Here is a 19,571-nt window from a genome sequence, read left to right on the forward strand (position 1 = left end):
ATTAAGTGACATAACTTAAGTTCAGCAGTGAAACACTGTTATTTTACAGGTTTCCCCATAATTATTACAATCAAACTCCTTCAATTAAGTGACAGAACTTCGTTCAGCAGTGAAACGCTGTTATTTGGCAGGTTTTTCCTACATTTACGATAAAACACCTTCAATTAAGTGACATAACTTAAAGTTCAGCAGTGAAACACTGTTATTTCACAGGTTTTTCCTACATTTACGATGAAACACCTTCAATTAAGTGACATAACTTAAGTTCAGCAGTGAAACACTGTTATTTTACAGGTTTTTCCAAAATGATTACAATCAAACTCCTTCAATTAAGTGACAGAACACAAAGTTCAGCAGTGAATTTTTTTTTACAGATATTTGCTATATATTCTCTGTATTTTTACAGGCCAACTGCTGTATAAAAATTCAAAATTACATTCAAATGACCTATTATTTGAAATCCCTTTAAAAGTATCTGGACAAGACATTTTTCTTTTTTAAATGTCAATGCACATTAGGGAAAATTAATGATGTTCAAATAAAAGCCCAAGTTCTAATCTATCGGTTTTCATTTCATGTTTCAATCTGCTCCACAGGCTGATATAAAAGGTTTTATTAACTGACAATTCTGAAAATCTTTCCAAAAAACCCTAATTGCATAGGTTTTAATAGGAGTTTTTAGCAGGCGCTTTATGTCTAAATGGGTTAAGTATTCATTTTGCAGGGTTTCAGCTGCACTCCAGTTCAACAACCCACAAGCAAGCAATCTTCTCAGTATATTTGGAGTACATACAGTTGATATACCTTGTAAAAGTCAGTACAGTTAATGTGTCAAAAGTAGAAATAAGCATTTAAAAGCTCTATTCTCCAATGTGGATGATAATCTGCCAATGGTGAAAAGGAAACGACTATATATAGCATAATATTGTATAGTGCTGAGAGATGAGTCGGAGGTGGTGTCTCGAAGGAGAGCGGTATTTATTAGCACAACATTTTATATGGAAATCACAACATTTATATGGAATGTCACTGTAAACCAGTGTTAATTTTGGCAGCTATTTTCATTTTAGTTTTAGTCTTAGTAATGTGTCAAGTGCTCCTTTTTCGTTTATCATATTTAGTCATTTTCATTTATTTTTTTCGTTTAGTCAGTTTTAGTCAACTTAATGTCTGAGCATTTTAGTAAACGGATGACATTTTTGTCTATTTTTAGTCAATGGAAAAAAACTTGGCAGAAGTCAGAAATAGTCAACATGGAACATATTCTGATTTAAATTGCGTATTTATTTTTTAACCTAGGGGAATCTGAGTCGGCGGCACAAGTAATACACAGGAAGGGTGCACTCACTGTCGATCTGTGAATGGAGAAATAACTTAATAAGACAGTCACATTATGTCTGGCCTTGCTCACCTGGCAGCGATTTATTTGAAAATATTAAATAACAGTAACAGCAGCCAGTGTAACAGTGTCAACAACACTAACAGGATACTGTGTTTTGTAAACAAACAAACACAGTAGTAGTTGAACTTGAGTAGATAATAGTACAGTACAATAGTGTATAGTACACACAGTAGCAATCTGATTGCAATCTGCTTGCATAAACATAAAATGATAAATCACATTTTGAGGTTGTTGTGTAAAGTGCCACATGGTGATGGAAGGTCTGGTTAGGGGTTAGATTTAGAGGTGGTCTAGGTTTGGTTAGGGGTTAGAGTTAGAGATGGTCTAGAGGTCTGGTTATGGCCTCTATTAACCAGACCTAGACCACCTCTGACTCTAACCCCTAACCAGACCAAGACCACCTCTCTGACTCTAACTCCTAACCAGACCTAGACCACCTAGGCTCTTACTCTAACCCATAAGTTAAGTTTGGTGATGGTCATTGGTCAGTGCTGGGCTGCTGCTGGCAGCGGTTTATTCTATAACAACATGATACTGTAAACTAAACACAGTAGTACACACTGATTGTAATCTGCTTGCATAAAAACATACATTCTGAGGTCAGTGTACTGTTAAAGTGCCACATGGAAGAGGTCTGGTTAGTGGTTAGAGTTAGAGGTGGTCTAGGTCTGGTTAGGGTAACTTAGGGGTTAGATTTAGAGGTGGTCTGGGTCTGGTTAGGGGTTAGAGTTAGAGGTGGTCTAGGTCTGGTTATGGCCTCTATTAACCAGACCTAGACCACCTCTGACTCTAACCCCTAACCAGACCAAGACCACCTCTCTGACTCTAACCCCTAACCAGACCTAGACCACCTAGGCTCTGACTCTAACACCTAAGTTAAGTTTGGTGATGGTCATTGGTCAGTGCTGGGCTGCTGCTGGCAGCGGTTTATTCTATAACAACATGATACTGTAAACTAAACACAGTAGTACACACTGATTGTAATCTGCTTGCATAAAAACATACATTCTGAGGTCAGTGTACTGTTAAAGTGCCACATGGAAGAGGTCTGGTTAGTGGTTAGAGTTAGAGGTGGTCTAGGTCTGGTTAGGGTAACTTAGGGGTTAGATTTAGAGGTGGTCTGGGTCTGGTTAGAGTTAGAGGTGGTCTAGGTCTGGTTATGGCCTCTATTAACCAGACCTAGACCACCTCTGACTCTAACCCCTAACCAGACCAAGACCACCTCTCTGACTCTAACCCCTAACCAGACCTAGACCACCTAGGCTCTGACTCTAACACCTAAGTTAAGTTTGGTGATGGTCATTGGTCAGTGCTGGGCTGCTGCTGGCAGCGGTTTATTCTATAACAACATGATACTGTAAACTAAACACAGTAGTACACACTGATTGTAATCTGCTTGCATAAAAACATACATTCTAAGGTCAGTGTACTGTTAAAGTGCCACATGGAAGAGGTCTGGTTAGTGGTTAGAGTTAGAGGTGGTCTAGGTCTGGTTAGGGTAACTTAGGGGTTAGATTTAGAGGTGGTCTGGGTCTGGTTAGGGGTTAGAGTTAGAGGTGGTCTAGGTCTGGTTATGGCCTCTATTAACCAGACCTAGACCACCTCTGACTCTAACCCCTAACCAGACCAAGACCACCTCTCTGACTCTAACCCCTAACCAGACCTAGACCACCTAGGCTCTGACTCTAACACCTAAGTTAAGTTTGGTGATGGTCATTGGTCAGTGCTGGGCTGCTGCTGGCAGCGGTTTATTCTATAACAACATGATACTGTAAACTAAACACAGTAGTACACACTGATTGTAATCTGCTTGCATAAAAACATACATTCTGAGGTCAGTGTACTGTTAAAGTGCCACATGGAAGAGGTCTGGTTAGTGGTTAGAGTTAGAGGTGGTCTAGGTCTGGTTAGGGTAACTTAGGGTTAGATTTAGAGGTGATCTGGGTCTGGTTAGGGGTTAGAGTTAGAGGTGGTCTAGGTCTGGTTATGGCCTCTATTAACCAGACCTAGACCACCTCTGACTCTAACCCCTAACCAGACCAAGACCACCTCTCTGACTCTAACCCCTAACCAGACCTAGACCACCTAGGCTCTGACTCTAACACCTAAGTTAAGTTTGGTGATGGTCATTGGTCAGTGCTGGGCTGCTGCTGGCAGCGGTTTATTCTATAACAACATGATACTGTAAACTAAACACAGTAGTACACACTGATTGTAATCTGCTTGCATAAAAACATACATTCTGAGGTCAGTGTACTGTTAAAGTGCCACATGGAAGAGGTCTGGTTAGTGGTTAGAGTTAGAGGTGGTCTAGGTCTGGTTAGGGTCTCTATTAACCAGACCTAGACCACCTCTGACTCTAACCCATAACCAGACCAAGACCACCTCTCTGACTCTAACCCCTAACCAGACCTACACCACCTAGGCTCTGACTCTAACACCTAAGTTAAGTTTGGTGATGGTCATTGGTCAGTGCTGGGCTGCTGCTGGCAGCGGTTTATTCTATAACAACATGATACTGTAAACTAAATACAGTAGTACTAGTAGTACACACTGATTGCAATCTGCTTGCATAAAAACATACATTCTGAGGTCAGTGTACTGTTAAAGTGCCACATGGAAGAGGTCTGGTTAGTGGTTAGAGTTAGAGGTGGTCTAGGTCTGGTTAGGGGTTAGAGTTAGAGGTGGTCTAGGTCTGGTTATTGCCTCTATTAACCAGACCTAGACCACCTCTGACTCTAACCCCTAACCAGACCTAGACCACCTCTAACTCTAACCCCTAAGTTACGGTTGGTGATGGTCAGTGCTGGGCTGCTGCCTGCTGGCAGCGGTTTATTCTATAACAGTGTAAACGTCCGTGCGGAACCAAAGTGCTCAACCATAATATACTATAATGTGTATATGTACTGTATATCACTTTATATACATGCCAACACTAATTTATTAATCATATTGTAAATAAGCTGTGTATACCAACTATGGGGTGCTCTTTGCCATGTGTGTATGGATATATATATATATATATATATATATATATATATATATATATACATACACACACACATACATATCCATGGCAAAGAGCACCCCAGTTGGTGTACAGCTTATTATTTATAATATGATACAGTATTTATGGGATAAATATATATGCGTGTGTGTATATGTGTATGTATACAGTATATACAGAACAATGCTATAAACATCATGTATGAATATGTATCATGTATGAATATGTGCAGGTATATATGTGTATAAAAAAAGGTAGTCTTCAGGCGTATGGCCCGGCAAGCTATATAGTGCTTCTCCCTAGCCCTTTTCGGACAATGCTGCAACAGCAGCTGGTAAAACTTGCGATTTATGACCATTGTCATGTGTCCAATATAAAAATTAACTGAACTGAAAACAAGAATGTTATTCATCCTCTTTCTTCCATTGCTGCTGTATCTTGTTTCGCTTCATTTTAGTCCTGATGGCTCTGGATTCTCTGTAATACACACAAACAGAAATACTATTTCAATCAACCTCATGGAGAAATAAAGAAGAAATTGCATCAGATTGATGTCCAAATCTTCAGAATTTGGACATGAGACCATTCTGATCTTGTGAGCTCACGTTTCACTGCCCACATCATTCTGGCAAATCTCCATAGAGAGAAGTTTGTAATCTACGAGAAGAGGTGGTTTAGGTGTGACAAAAGTGAGAAGCAACTGTTCATTTCAAAACACCAATGGCGGAGGTTAGCGTAGATGCTGCTATTAACATTAGTTATATCTGAAATGAAAAGAGTTTCTTAATTGGAAGAGCAAAGAACAGCACTGAAGTTTTTTTTTCCTGTGGAAACTGTATTCGCTTTACTCCCGACCTTGTGGTGGAAAGAATTAGATTTACCTGAATAGAGGTTGATCCGATCACCTGCCAAATAGTTTTGAAAAAAGGGACATGAAATAAATCACAAGTAATCAAATGAATTAACAGCAAACTCACCAGTCACTACAGCCAGTCATGCTCTGATATCTTCGATATGAGTGACAGGACCTTGGGATTGACTGCGAGACACTTCTTATTGCCTTGTTTGTGGACTTTTGAGCCCTTGTCCGGATTTATCTTGAACATGCATCTGTAGAGGAGTGGTACATAAAAGGATTGACATCGTTATCAAATGGTGTACATTTACACAATTCCGTTCATTCTCACATTGGTGGGCCTTGGCTGCATACCGTGATACTGCTATAGCCTATGTGTGTGCTGCTCTCAATGAATGTTTGAAAGAATGGGCTCTGTCACTCATGCCCTGCCTTCTGCACTGCATTGATTCACTCTCAAACTGCTACAAGGACTTTATGATCAAAAGTTCATTATACTGGTAAATTAATTAAAAGATGAAAAAAATATACAATTACCTTTGAAGAAACTCCATTGTTGCACCCAGCTCTACAGGATAGTCGATGTTGAGGGCATAATAGATCATGAACATGGCATTGACTGCTTCAGTGAACGTTGAGACTCCATCATTGACCACCACCTGGTCCACTGCTACCATGAAGACAGATGCAGTCAGTGGGCTTTGTCCTGTGAAGGTATGACAGACGCACGCGCACACACACACACACACAGAAAAATAGACAAAACTGAGCTGACAAGTTTTAACATTAGCCAAAATGCGGGCGGCTAGGTGGCGCAGTGGGCAAGGCGTTCGCCACCAACGCAGGAGATGCTGGGTTCGAGCCCAGCTCTCGGCGTTGCTACCAGCTTGGCTGGTTGTTCATACTAATACAATTGGCAGTATTAGGGGGTGGGAAGCTGGTGGGTGGGGATTGGACGTTGTGGACAGCGACTCCTACAGGTCGGTTGGTGCGCCTGCGCAGTAGAATCAGGAAGCAACGAGGGCGGCGTGTCTCTCCCACGCAGACCCTCGCCGCTGAGAGATCGCGCTGTGCAGGTGAAAAGATGCGACGGCTGCCTCCTTGAGTACCGGAGGGGACACGTGATGCAAGGCTTCGTCCACATTGCAGCCGGCTTGTGGGAGGCATGGCCTAACAGCGTTCGAGACAGGGGAGGGTAGGGGGAAGGGTAGGGTAATTGGACAATACGAAATTGGGGACGGGAGAAAAATAGAAAAATGGGGAGAAAAAGTAGATAAAAAAAACATTTATTTCTCGATAATTCACCGCTGTCATGGGCAACGCGCAATAATGACCGCTGTCAGGGGCAACAGAGCGCTATTGACCAATCACAATCAAGCATTTTGATCGCAGTCACGAAAGCTAAGCATTACCATTATGCACAACTGCACTACATCAGTGCAATCAAGTCCACACACCTGCCGGGTGCCGGCGATGACAGAGGAGCCACAGAACAACTGAGTCTGCATTTGATCTCGTCTTGTCGATGGTGTAAAATGAATTAGGTATATTGTTAGTAAGTTAGTGTTAAGAGCTACAGGTAGTTTCTATATATCTCAATCACCTACTCGAGATATAAACCCGTGGCCGCTCGATATCCCCCGGCGAGGTGCTAATCTCACCAAGTTCTCGAGTCAATTACTATTTCTGTCTAGATTACTTCAAGTCATTGGTCTAGTTATATCCAGTTGCTATGAAATGTAATCATGAAGATTTTTTTTTTTTTGATCAAATTTTTTTATTATTAATTACATGAAACAAGACAACACAATAACCACAGTAACAGAAAACATAACTTCACAGGAGAATAACAACCAATAATAATACAGAATAATACAGAATAATAAATTATAAAGACAAAAAGAAAAAGAAACAGCGTCCAACCTATCAAATATAGATGGCTACTTCAATAACAAAAGGTCTTCAAACATGCCAACCTTTCCCCACCTTTACAAAGTGGAGTGACTTAAAAGATTGTTTACGAGAGTGTTGCCGCAGATTTACTGTAGATAGCCTAGGTCCCTTACACATGTTCAAGACTGCCAAACTCGCAGAAGGTAAAGTGTAAGAAGAAAGAAAATCTTCCTCCAAGTTGGTTGACAGGTCAATCAGTCTGCCAATATTAGTCCCTTGGGGAGATGGCATGTGAATTGACATATAGCGCAGAATAGCTAAATATCAACCCCCCCTAAAATCCCCCCAGTCAAAGTTAAGAAGGACAAGACAAAAACCAAGACAGACAAGACATTTCCTCCTCCCCCTCCCCAGAGACCGCCGGACCCCCCCAATCAAGCGCCCCAACCCCGCTCAGCCGCACACGGCGGTCTTTACCTTCTCAGCTGCTGCGAACCACAGGTCAATGCCAGCCTGCCCTACCCCAATCACCCGAGCCGTGGATATCTCAAGATAAATCACATCCAATAGAGTTAGGGACCAGTTAATCATTGTAAGCTTCTCAGGCTCCTTCCATCTCATTGCTATAAGCTTCTTCGCTGCTGTGACGCCCGCTAGGACAACCCTTTTCAGTTGTACGGACGCGGGTAGTGTCGTTATATCGTTCAGGAGTAGCGTAACAGCTGTGAATGGGATAGTTAAGCCACACAGATCTGAGAGTTTGTCCGTTATTGACCTCCAGAAACGGGCCACTGGTGGGCAATCCCAATACATATGCATATAAGTGCCAGTGGCCTTTTGAGAGCACAAAGTGCACCGAGAGTCGGTTATCAGTCCCATAGCAAATAGCTTCCTAGGTGTAAGATAGGTCCTATGAATATAATTAAAATTAATTTGCTGGTGATTGGGGTTGCGGGAAGATAATGCCACATTTGCCCAAACATCATCCCAGTCAAACTCGGGGTCCAACTCCGGGATATCCACACGCCAGATTGTATCCAATGATAAATTTGTATACGTGGATTGAATTAAGAGCGTATAAAAGTCTGAGACAAACCCTCTGGATGTCGTCCTGTCCACTATGAGCCTGAGGAAGGGGTGTGGGTGTAAAGCTTGAGCCCACGGTACGCCATGCGCCCTCAGTGCTGACCTTAGTTGAAGGTAAAGAAAGAAGGACTCGCCGGGAAGATCATAAAATTCTCTTAAGTACTGAAACGCACGGAGGCCGTTCTTATCATAAATATCCTCCAGAGTATGCACTCCCCTCCTTTGCCATTGAGGAATATTAACCGGCTTGTGCCCAACAAGTAATTGCTGGTTATTAAAAATTGGAGAGTCCAGGTGCCATGGGCATTTAACCCCACACGACCTCTGTACATTACGCCACGTTTGGATCACGTGAGTTATGATCGGTCCATACCTCAGCCGGCATTTCGAAATAGAGACAGTGGAGTACACTACATCCTGCAATCTTAGCGGAGATACCGCCGCCGCTTCTAACGAGCGCCATGATACAGCCTCTACAGGGTCTAGCCAGCACATCAGAGGTCTCAGTGAAAAGGACCAGAAATAAAGTTTAAAATCAGGGATTGTTTCAAGTTCAAGTTTCAAGTTTCTTTAATAGTTGTCATACAGAAGTACAGAATACTTTCATACAAAATGCTTCTTACTGTTACGCTCCAGAGACTGTGCTAGACAAGATAGTATCAAATAACATAGTATAGCATGTAATTTAGAAGAAGAAAATGAGGTCACAGTGTTCGGTATAGACATATGTACAATGTTCTGAGTTACCATATAATATACAATACTATGCAGTGTACTAATGTACAGTACTATCTAGTGCAAAGCAGAAATGGGATGAGGTACAATTTAGGTACAATTTACAGTAAGGTGTACGAGTTGTAGTGCAATCCTTCATCAATAAATATAAAGTGTGGGGAGTGGGTGCTACAGTGTGTTTGTTTAAAGTGGGTGTGTGCTATAAAGTGTGTGGAGTGGGTGCTACAGTGTGTTTGTTTAAAGTGAGTGTGTGCGTGTGGATGTGTGTGCTATGTGCGTTTGGTGGTTGTTGTTGTGTAGTGTTCATTCATTGTTCGTTTAGCAGCCTGATGGCCTGGGGATAGAAGCTTCTTCTGAGTCTTTCTGTGCTCGCCTTGAGACTCCGGTATCGCTTGCCTGACCGCAGCAGTTCAAAGAGGCAGTTGTTCGGGTGACTGGAGTCTTTAATGATTCTCTTAGCCTTGCCCTTGCAACGCTTGTTGTAAATGTTCTGGAGGGTGGGGAGCCCCCCTCCAATTGTGCGTTCGGCTGAACGTGTCACTCTTTGTAGTCTGCTTCGGTCTTGTGCAGTGCTATTCCCAAACCAGGAGGTGATCTTGCCGGTCAAGATGTTCTCTATTGTACATGAGTAGAAGTTCTTAAGGATCTTCTGACTGACTTGGAACTTCCTTAGGCGCCTGAGGAAGTAGAGGCGTTGTCGTGCCTTCTTCACAACACTGTCAATGTGTGTGGTCCATGTCAAGTCCTCAGATATGTAGGCTCCGAGGTACTTAAAGCTGTTGACTCTCTCAACCGGTGCCCCGTCGATGCTGAGGGGGCTGTAGTCCTTGACCCCCGACCTCCTGAAGTCCACAATCATCTCCTTTGTTTTGCTGACGTTCAGGGAGAGGCTGTTTTCCTGGCACCATCCCGCCAGGACCTTGACCTCTTCCAGGTAGGCCCTCTCGTCGTTGGCAGAGATCAGGCCCACCACCACTGTGTCGTCAGCAAATTTGATGATTGTATTGCTACTCCGCTGAGCCACACAGTCGTGTGTGTACAGGGAGTAGAGGAGGGGACTCAGAACACAGCCCTGGGGGGCCCCTATGTTGAGGGTGATGGATGAGGAGGTGCAGTTGCCTGCTCTCACCACCTGGGGTCTGCCAGTCAGGAAGTCCAAGACCCACTGGCAGAGGTCATAGTTCAAGCCCAGGTCCCTGAGCTTGGCTATGAGTATGGAGGGGACTATGGTATTGAATGCCGAGCTGTAGTCGATGAATAGCATTCTCACATAGTTCCCCTGCCTCTTGTCCAGGTGTGATGCTGCTGTGTGCAGCACATGGGCTATGGCGTCCTCCGTGGACCTGTTGTGGCGGTATGCAAATTGCAGGGGGTCCATGTTGATGGGGAGGGAGGAGCAGATGTAGCCCTTTACTAGCTTCTCAAAGCACTTCATGGCTATGGAGGTGAGAGCTACAGGGTGGTAGTCGTTGAGGCAAGCAGGCTTGGATTTCTTGGGTACAGGGATAATAGTGGACTTCTTCAGGCAGGTGGGGATGACAGCCTGTTCTAAGGACAGGTTAAATATGTCAGTGAATACTGGGGCCAGTTGGTCGGCACAGACTTTTAGGACGCGGCCGGGGATGCCGTCCGGACCTGCTGCCTTCCTGATATTCACTTTTTTAAAGGTCCGCCTCACCTCATGCTCTGTTACCCTGAACACTGCGCCTCCATCAGCAGCCGACCCCCCCCCCCCATTGCCATGGCTTGTGAGCTGGTGTTGTTATTACCAGCATCAAACCTCGCATAGAAGGTATTGAGGTCATTTGCTAAGGAGATGTCACTGTTCAGTTTGAGGGAGGCGCCTTTGTAGTCTGTCATCGTTTTGAGCCCCTGCCACATAGCTCTAGAGTCAGCTTGTTCAAACTGGAGTTTTATCTCTGTAGCGCCGTTTGGCCTCTGACACTGTCCTCCTTACGTTGTATCGCGCCACCTTGTGGTCATTCATGTTGCCTGCCACTAGGCCGTCGTTGTATGCTTTGGTGCGCTCTCTCAGAGCTTCACGGACGGATTTGTCTACCCAGGGTTTTTGATTTGGGTAAACTCTCATTTTGGTAGTGGGGATTGTTTCTTCCACCATAGTACAAACATAGTCCACCACTGTCTCCGTGTAGACATTAATGTTATCTGTGTCGCGGAACACATTCCAGTCTGTGCAGTCAAACGCAGACCGGAGCGTCTCCTCTGACGTCAAATCCCATTTCTGCACCTCTCGCGAGACTACAGGAGTACTTTTGATTCTCTGTTTGTACATTGGTGAAAGAAAGATTGACGCGTGATCTGATTTACCAAAGCCACTATCAGAATGAGCCTTGTAGCCACCTTTAAATTGCGTGTAACAGTGATCTAGGATGTTACCGCCTCTGGTGTTGCAAGTCACATGCTGATAGAAGTCAGGTAATACCTTTCTCAGATTGGCGCTATTGAAATCACCCAGCACCAAAATGGCGGCGTTAACGTTCGCCACTTGTATTCTATTTACCTCGTCGTGGAGTCTGGAGAGCGCAACGTTGTTACTGGCTTGCGGTGGAATATACACTCCGATCAGGACGATCGCCGTTAACTCCCTCGGGAGGAAGAAAGGACGACACTTGATGGTTATATATTCCAGGTCTGGGGAGCAGTGGTTGGATAATTCCTTCACGTTAGTTGGATCGCTCCAATTTTTGTTAAACATGAAGGCAATACCTCCTCCACGTTGTTTACCGGACTCTGCTGTCCGATCCTTGCGATGGATAAAGAAGTGATCGGCTAGTTGGATTGCGTGGTCTGGAACCTCCGGCGTGAGCCACGTTTCGGTGAAGCAGAGAACGTTGCAGTCCCTAACGTCTCTTTGGTATTGAATCCTTGCTCGGATGTCATCCAGTTTATTGTCAATTGATTGTACATTGGCTAGCAATATACTGGGCAATGGTGTTCGGTGGCGTCTGGATCTCAGCCTGTTACGGATCCCAGCTCTCTTCCCTCGCCGTCTGATTCCTTTGTCTCTGGGGGCGAGATCCGGTCCTGATGTCCTCAAGATCTCAACAGGCCATTGTTTTGGTTCAGAGAGCTGATCCAGAGAGTAATCCAGTCGGTAAGTTTCCCGTAATCCAATGTCTATAAGTGACTGACGGTCATACACATTAAATGCACCTACTGTTGGTACAGACAAAACTCTTAAAACTATAAATATTAACAAAAGTAAGCACAGTCTCGACGGAGCGCACAGACAGGCAGCCGGTCGTAGCGGCGCCATCTTGGATTGCGAGGCCCCCCATCTTGTTTTCTACGTTGAGTAGTAGCCCTTTTGATTCTCGGGCGTTTGTTATTCCAGATAAACTTAGATACCATCGATTGTACCTTGCGCCAGTGGTCTATTGGAGGTGGCAGGGGGAGCATTGAGCTAATAACATTTATCCTAGGCAGGATGTTCATTTTGATTATGGAAGCCCGGGCTTGTAAGGAGTTAGGAAGGGACGACCACCTGTCTAGATCCTGGCGTATTTTATCATAAGTACCCGTGAAGTTGTACTTAGTAGTTTGGTTCAGCGTGGGGAATATCTCTATGCCCAAGTATTTAAAATGTTCTACTATGGGGATATCAGCTGGTAGTCGTACCGCCTTGGCCAGCTCATTAAGAGGTAGGCAGGCTGATTTGTTCCAGTTAATCTTAAAGCCTGACAATTTACCAAAGTCGTCGATTATCCTCAATAATTTTGTGGCCAACCGGGAGGGGCGTCCATGAAAATCAGCAGGTCATCCGCATAGAGAGCAATTTTGTATGGAGTATTATTGACCATTATGGGGACGATGTCCTCCGATTGCCTAATAAATTGGGCCAAAGGTTCGAGGGAAAGCGCGAACAGTCCTGGGCTCAGAGGACAACCCTGTCTAGAAGATCTGGAGACTGGAAAGAGTGTGGAACAGTTTTTGCCTGTCAGTATCATCGCAGACGGCGAGGCATACAGGACTTTAATCATATGAATAAAACTCTTCCCAAGACCCATGACCTCAAGTACCTTCCACAGGTATGACCACTCAAGTCTGTCAAACGCCTTCATGGCATCCAAAGACAGAACTGTGGATGGAGTTGTATTGTCTTTACTGTTATCGATTACATGCAACAGCCTCCTAAGATTATCTGCAGCCAGACGCCCCGGGATAAAACCAGTTTGATCGCAGTGTACCAATACAGACATAAATCTCTGCAGGCTCCGGGCCAGCACCTTGGCAAACACTTTTAAATCGGCCCCGAGAAGACTCAAGGGTCTATAGCTACCACAATCATTGGGATCTTTGTCCTTCTTGAGAAGTAAAGAAATCAACGCCATATTGACATCTCTTGAGAACTCCCCTTGTTCGATAGCGTAATTGATCATATCGAGCATCAATGGACCCAGTTGGTCCCAGAAAGCTAAATACACTTCGGGTGGAATACCATCCCAGCCTGGTGCCTTACCCCTCTGCATTTCAACAATCGTCTCCCTCAATTCCACGAGAGTAATCGGTCTCCCCAGTTCCTTGGCCTCTTCCTCAGAAATGTGGGGTATCTCAAGCCCGCCAATGAACGATTCAAATTTAGAGTCATCAAGATTACCCTCTGAGCTATATAACTGAGTAAAACTCTTTAAAAGTGTCATTGATCTTTTTCAAATCAGTAGTGACTGCACCCTGGCTCGTCCTGATCGAGGGGATATCCGAGAAATGATCATTTGAGCGTATTTTCATTGCCAATAGATGGCTAGGTCTGGAGCCGTGAAAGTAGTAATTTTGTCTTGTCCTATGTATCAAGAACTCACTGTTGTTTAAGTATGGAGTTTATTTCTTTTTTGACTATCTTACGTTGTGTGTTTAGTCGTTCACTATAGCTAGTTTGCAAGTATGCGTATAGGTCCGCATATAATTTCCAGTCCTTCTAGCTTTTTTGACCGGGATTTTCGCAAATTGGAGGCAAATAGTGTGACATGACCCCTGATAAATCCTTTCAATGCGTTCCACAGGACCCTAGGGTCTTCTACTGTGCCAACGTTGATCTGCAAAAATTCAGCTAGTTTACTCCTGAACTCAGAACAGAAGTCATCGTTCTTTAGCAAGGTCGAATTAAAACGCCATCTGGGAGCTCTTGCGGAGAGCCTGCCAAATATTGCCGTAAGGAAAATCCCCTTGTGGTCTGAGAGAGCCAAGGGAACCAATGAGACATCGAAACTATCAAACATATTAGGGGACGCGAATGCATAGTCAATTCGAGAGAAGCTTTTGTGTCTGGCTGACAGGTGAGAGTAATCTTTGAGGGTGGGGTTGGATAAGCGCCAAAGGTCTGTGAGCCCCGTGTCCTGGGCCCACATCCTGAGGGCCTTAGAGGCCCGTTTTTGGTCGCTCGTTTCAGAGGGCCCGGACCTATCCATCTCCGCATCCCAGCACGCATTAAAATCGCCACCCACAATGAGAGCGTATCCATTAAGTTCCAACATATTCTTCGTGATTGTATTATAGAACGCTGAATCAAATGTGTTAGGAGCATTTATAATGCTATTATAGCCATCTTCCTAAGCGAGAATTCAACTTTTGCTATAGTAATCCTTCCCTCCGTGTCCGACCATACATCCAGGACTTTGATATCAAGGTTACGTCTTGTAACTATGACGACTCCTTTCGTCTTATCATCGGCTGAGGATGAGGAGATAACGTGATATTGCCGATTTGCCAGTCTTGACACGTCACCTACCAATAAATGCGTCTCACTAAGGAGAGCAAGGTCAATATTTCTCCTCTTCAATAGCCAAAGGACACTGGCACGCTTGTGTGGGGCGTTAAGCCCTCCTGCGTTCCAAATTAAAATATTCAATTTAGCCATGGTCGAGCTTGTCTAAATGCGTAGAGAACATACCAGTGCAGCCAGGCTGAGTACAGAGGCGCTGATCCAGGCGGGCCCAGACGGTCAATCCCAGGAGTTCAGAGGAGGAACAATTACACACATATAAGACAACAGTACATAAAACACATAAAAATACCACCCCAGCTACAACCCCCCCTCCTTCTACTCTAAACCCTAACCCACCCGTCCTATTATAAGCCCTCCTATACCCACTCTCCAGTCCCCACCCTATGCCCCATCCACTGAGGATGGTCATCTTCCTATCACTTCCCACTAGAGACATGGATCCAATAAGACGCTCCCCACTCCAACCCCCCTCTAGATAAACCCCTGAGTAAACCCCCACTAGTCCAATAAACACAAATAATAATAAAAATAAAATTCAATAAAGATATCGGTCGAAAACCACCTGAGCCTTGGCCCCAACATGAGACAACCATAATGGTAAAAATAGCCATTATTAAATAATAACTCCACATCAACCTGCAACCATCTATTTCCGAATCTGCGCTTCAACGTCGCAATGTTATAGCCCAAATGGGTACAGGAAAATTCAAAACAAAATTAAATTAAAGCATCCCAGCCGATAGTCTAAGGCAGGATCGGGTCACAGGTTAATTGTGCAAAATTGCGTGAACAATGTCAATTAAACAATGACAATAATAAGAAAGGGAAAAAAGGGGGGTATGGTCAAAGTGCACCCCTGTAGCAGTCCCTCTGATCAGGCACAACGGCTGAAATGACATAACCTATGTAAGAAAAGCATTAAACACATTAATTAATCCGGGGATGGTAATAGGCAATATCTGACACAACCCGTTATCATCTATTGTTTCAATAAAGATATCGGTCGAAAACCACCGTGAGCCTAGGACTTAACATGAGATAACTTATAATGAAAAAAAAAATTTAAAATAAATTTAAATATAGTCATTATTATATAACAACTCAACATCAACCCTGCAACCATCTATTTCGGAGTCTGCGCATCAACGACGCAATGTTATAGCACCAATGGACAAAGGAAAAATCCGAAACAAAATTAAATTAGAGTATACCAGCCGTTAGTCTAAGGTAGGATCGGGTTCCAGGTAAATTGTGCAAACAAATTTAACAACGACAATAATAAGAAGGGGAAAAAGGGGTTATGGTCAAAGTGCACATCTGTAACAGTCCCTCTGATCAGGCACAATTAAACACATTCATTAACCCGGGGATGATAATAGGCAATATCTGACAAAACCTGTTATCATATCTTGTTTATATACATATTCAACCGATCTTCTCCTACCGGAGCCCAAAGCTCAAAACAGCATGGATATAAAAATAACAGCATACAAGAATTTAGTTAAGGACCCGACCACCGTTGGATTGTGCGAGCCGATCACACTTATACAGCAACAACAACCAAAGTGCGTCACTATTAACGGGTCTCGAACTACTCCACGCAGGCGATAGACGCAGCCCGCTAGCTAGCCCGAGGCTAGCGCGTGAGCTAGTGATGAATCCGGATAGCACGTTAGAGTTTGTTATGTACATTGTTCAGCTAGCTCGCTAGCTTCCAAAGAGGCGATACACAAGTACGATCATGAGGTCAGCATTAGCAAGTAACAGAAGTCATTGGGAAGTCCCGCTAGTTGGATGGGCAGTGGACAGTCAGAGTGTCTGGGCATGACAGCAAGTATTTGTGAATAGTCGGCCTAATCAATGTATATAGGCCCACACCGCCAAGTCACTCACCCGACATAGATATCAAGCAACAGTCTTGGGTATCCCCGCGAGATATTCCTTCGCTTTAGCCAACGACCAAAATGAACGCAGACCATCGACCTTCTCCAACACAGATAATTTCGCGGGAGCGAATAGCGTGGGCCTCAGGCCTAGTTTCCATAGCCTAGACAGGACCACCTTGTATTCGCCTCTCTGTGCTTGAACCTCCGGTGTAAAGTCTTCGAAAATGGCCACTTTGTGATCGCGTACCCCTTCTGGTACGAGCCGACCGCATGATGAGTTCTCTCTGCTGAAGCCTGTTCAGCTTGACTATGATGGGCCTCGGCTCTTTGTTCACGCCGGGAGAAAACCTGCCCGCCCTGTAGGCCGACTCACAGACAGGAGGCGAAGGGAGGACGTCAGTTCCTAGTATTTTCTGCAGCAGTTCGGGCATGGTCTCAGAGAGACGGCCTTCACCGCTGGCCTCCGGTACTCCAACAATCCTGACGTTGTGGCGTCTATCCCGGGACTGCATCTCCTCCATTGCCGACTGTAGTTTGTTGACTTCAGCCTGCCTAGCCAGCAGGGCGGACTCGAGACCCACCATCTTCTCGCCCTGTAATGATACCTCCGTCGTTAGCATGGCTAGTTCGTTAGCATTAGCCGAGGAGACAGCGTGCATCGACTCCATCTTGTCTATCAGCGGGACTACCGCCAGCCGTATTTCTTCTGATATCTCACGATGGAGGTTGACACAAAAATCCGCCAACACTTTCTTCTGTGTTTCAGCGAAGCGTGTCTCAGAGTCTGCGTGTAGCTTGGTCATGACCAAGAGCACAGCTTCGCTTATCTCCCCGACACCGGGCGACGATGCGGCCAGGCCCGGTGGTGGTGGTTTGCTGGTTGGGGCGCTCATGGCTCTGGTTTCCACCCCCGTCATCGCAGAAAGTCGAAAAAAGTCGACGACAGTATACTAAACACGACGACCTAGCAAACAGATAAAAAAACAAATAAAATAAAATAAAGACTAATGGGGAGAAACGTATATTCAGCACGGTAGAAGGGAGCTCATGTGAAACACGTCTACTCCATGATCGCTCAGCTCCGCCTACAATCATCATGAAGAGTTGTTAATCTCTTCTTGTTTGTAATAAACCGAATGTATGTCTTAGGAGAACTCTTATATGCCTATAATAAACATATTATATTATTATTATTACCATCATCATTATCATCATTTTACGAAAGGACTTGTAATACTGCTCATTTGAAAGCTTGGTTGTATTACTATTTTGTTAACACTTTCAGCGCCACGCCTGGTTTTCCGTTTTACCGCTTGAATGCCACCATCGGCGCCAATGTTAACGTTAATATCGCCTAATCTATGTTTTAAATTATGGCTATGTGTCTAATCTGCCCATCGCATTATCAAAGACTATTCTCCAGTCAGTGCTGTGAAGGCAGATTGTTTTTTTATCGCGTCGTTGCCGTTTCAGAGCAGTTAGAAAAGCCCCCGTTTTGATATAAAAAACAGCTCATTCTGGAGCATTCTATGAAAATCGTCTTTTAGTGGAATATTCCACAACGTTGATATTCGTCGGCCTTTTTATGAATCGTTTTCAAATAAACGCTAGATGATCAATATTATACGTGCACGCACGCACATTACGGCCGCGCACTGATAATCACGGACTTTTACAGTGAAACCGAAAGAAGACATTTCACAAAACAGCTTATAACTTCATCAAACTTACTCTGATTATCCTACCACTGATAACATAGAGTCCTTACCTGACATCAGATGGTATCCAACTGGTATATTCCAATTCCTGATCACCATTCGAAAAAATCGATACGTGTATGGATCCAACGCGATACAGTAGAACTCCATGATCCGCGGGGATCTGAGGCTCCAGAATGAACTCTGGTAACCCCGGCTGGATCAGTGAACTGGAAAATGTGGAGTACCGGATTTTTTTCCCCATTCATTTTCATTGAGTCCATTCCAAAATCACTTATGTCATCTGGGAGACGACAGGGGGCGCTTTTTTCCACAGTGATCGTCGGCGCCCCTCGGCTATACTCGGGTAGGCTCGGGTGATGCAATAATTTTTCAGATCGCAAAAAAAATAAAAATAAAAAAAATCCGAGAAATCTCATGAGTGGCTAGCAACCACCTATAAAAAAACACGAGAAATCTCGTGAGTGGCACTGAAAGAGTTAATAAGTATTACCACTGTACTAACACGCAATCATTGTTTGCACGCCCCAGCACCTCCTGTCCTCCTCCTCCGCCAGCGGGATCGACCATCCAAATCCTGCAGTGATTTAGACGGATCGATTTCCCACATAACTCGACAGAGTTCGTCGGACACAGAGATACCGGAACCCGCAAACAGCAAACATTGTCATGTATATTATTTATACAGTACATAGCATATATATATAATATATCTTTTAGCTGAAAAGCATTAACCAGTCAATTGATTCAATCCGTATTAGGTTACAGTACATTTATAGTCACCATCAATAGGAACTCAGGGCGTCGGCTGGCATCGGGGCACATTGCTGGCCGGAATCAGTCCACGAAGTCAATGGATAATTATAGAAAGTCATCTTTATTTCAAATTACAAAAAAGGACTGTATAAAAATGTCCATTAGTTAAAAGATTATATAAAACAAAACATCACATCTCTTAAGATCGCAAAGGTCTAACACGGCTTGTGCCTGCCAAAGCAAAATCCTGCATCGCAGCAACTCTGAAAATCTTCAAATCTGTGCTCCGAGGCTGGAGCAGTCACTTTTATATCGATCCGGCATCACATTGCTATTGGTCTAAAAACAGTGACCTCACGGCGATGTCACTTCACTAGCCAACCAACGTACACTACATAATGATGAATTCTCCTCCCCCTGTATTCGTCACAGTAACCTGAGCAACCGACTACCTTGTGCTGGAAAATCCCTATTCGTTACTAGCAGAGG

The sequence above is a fragment of the Notolepis coatsorum genome, assembly GCF_963971535.1.
Source record: "Notolepis coatsorum genome assembly, chromosome: 3".
Taxonomy (NCBI): domain Eukaryota; kingdom Metazoa; phylum Chordata; class Actinopteri; order Aulopiformes; family Paralepididae; genus Notolepis; species Notolepis coatsorum.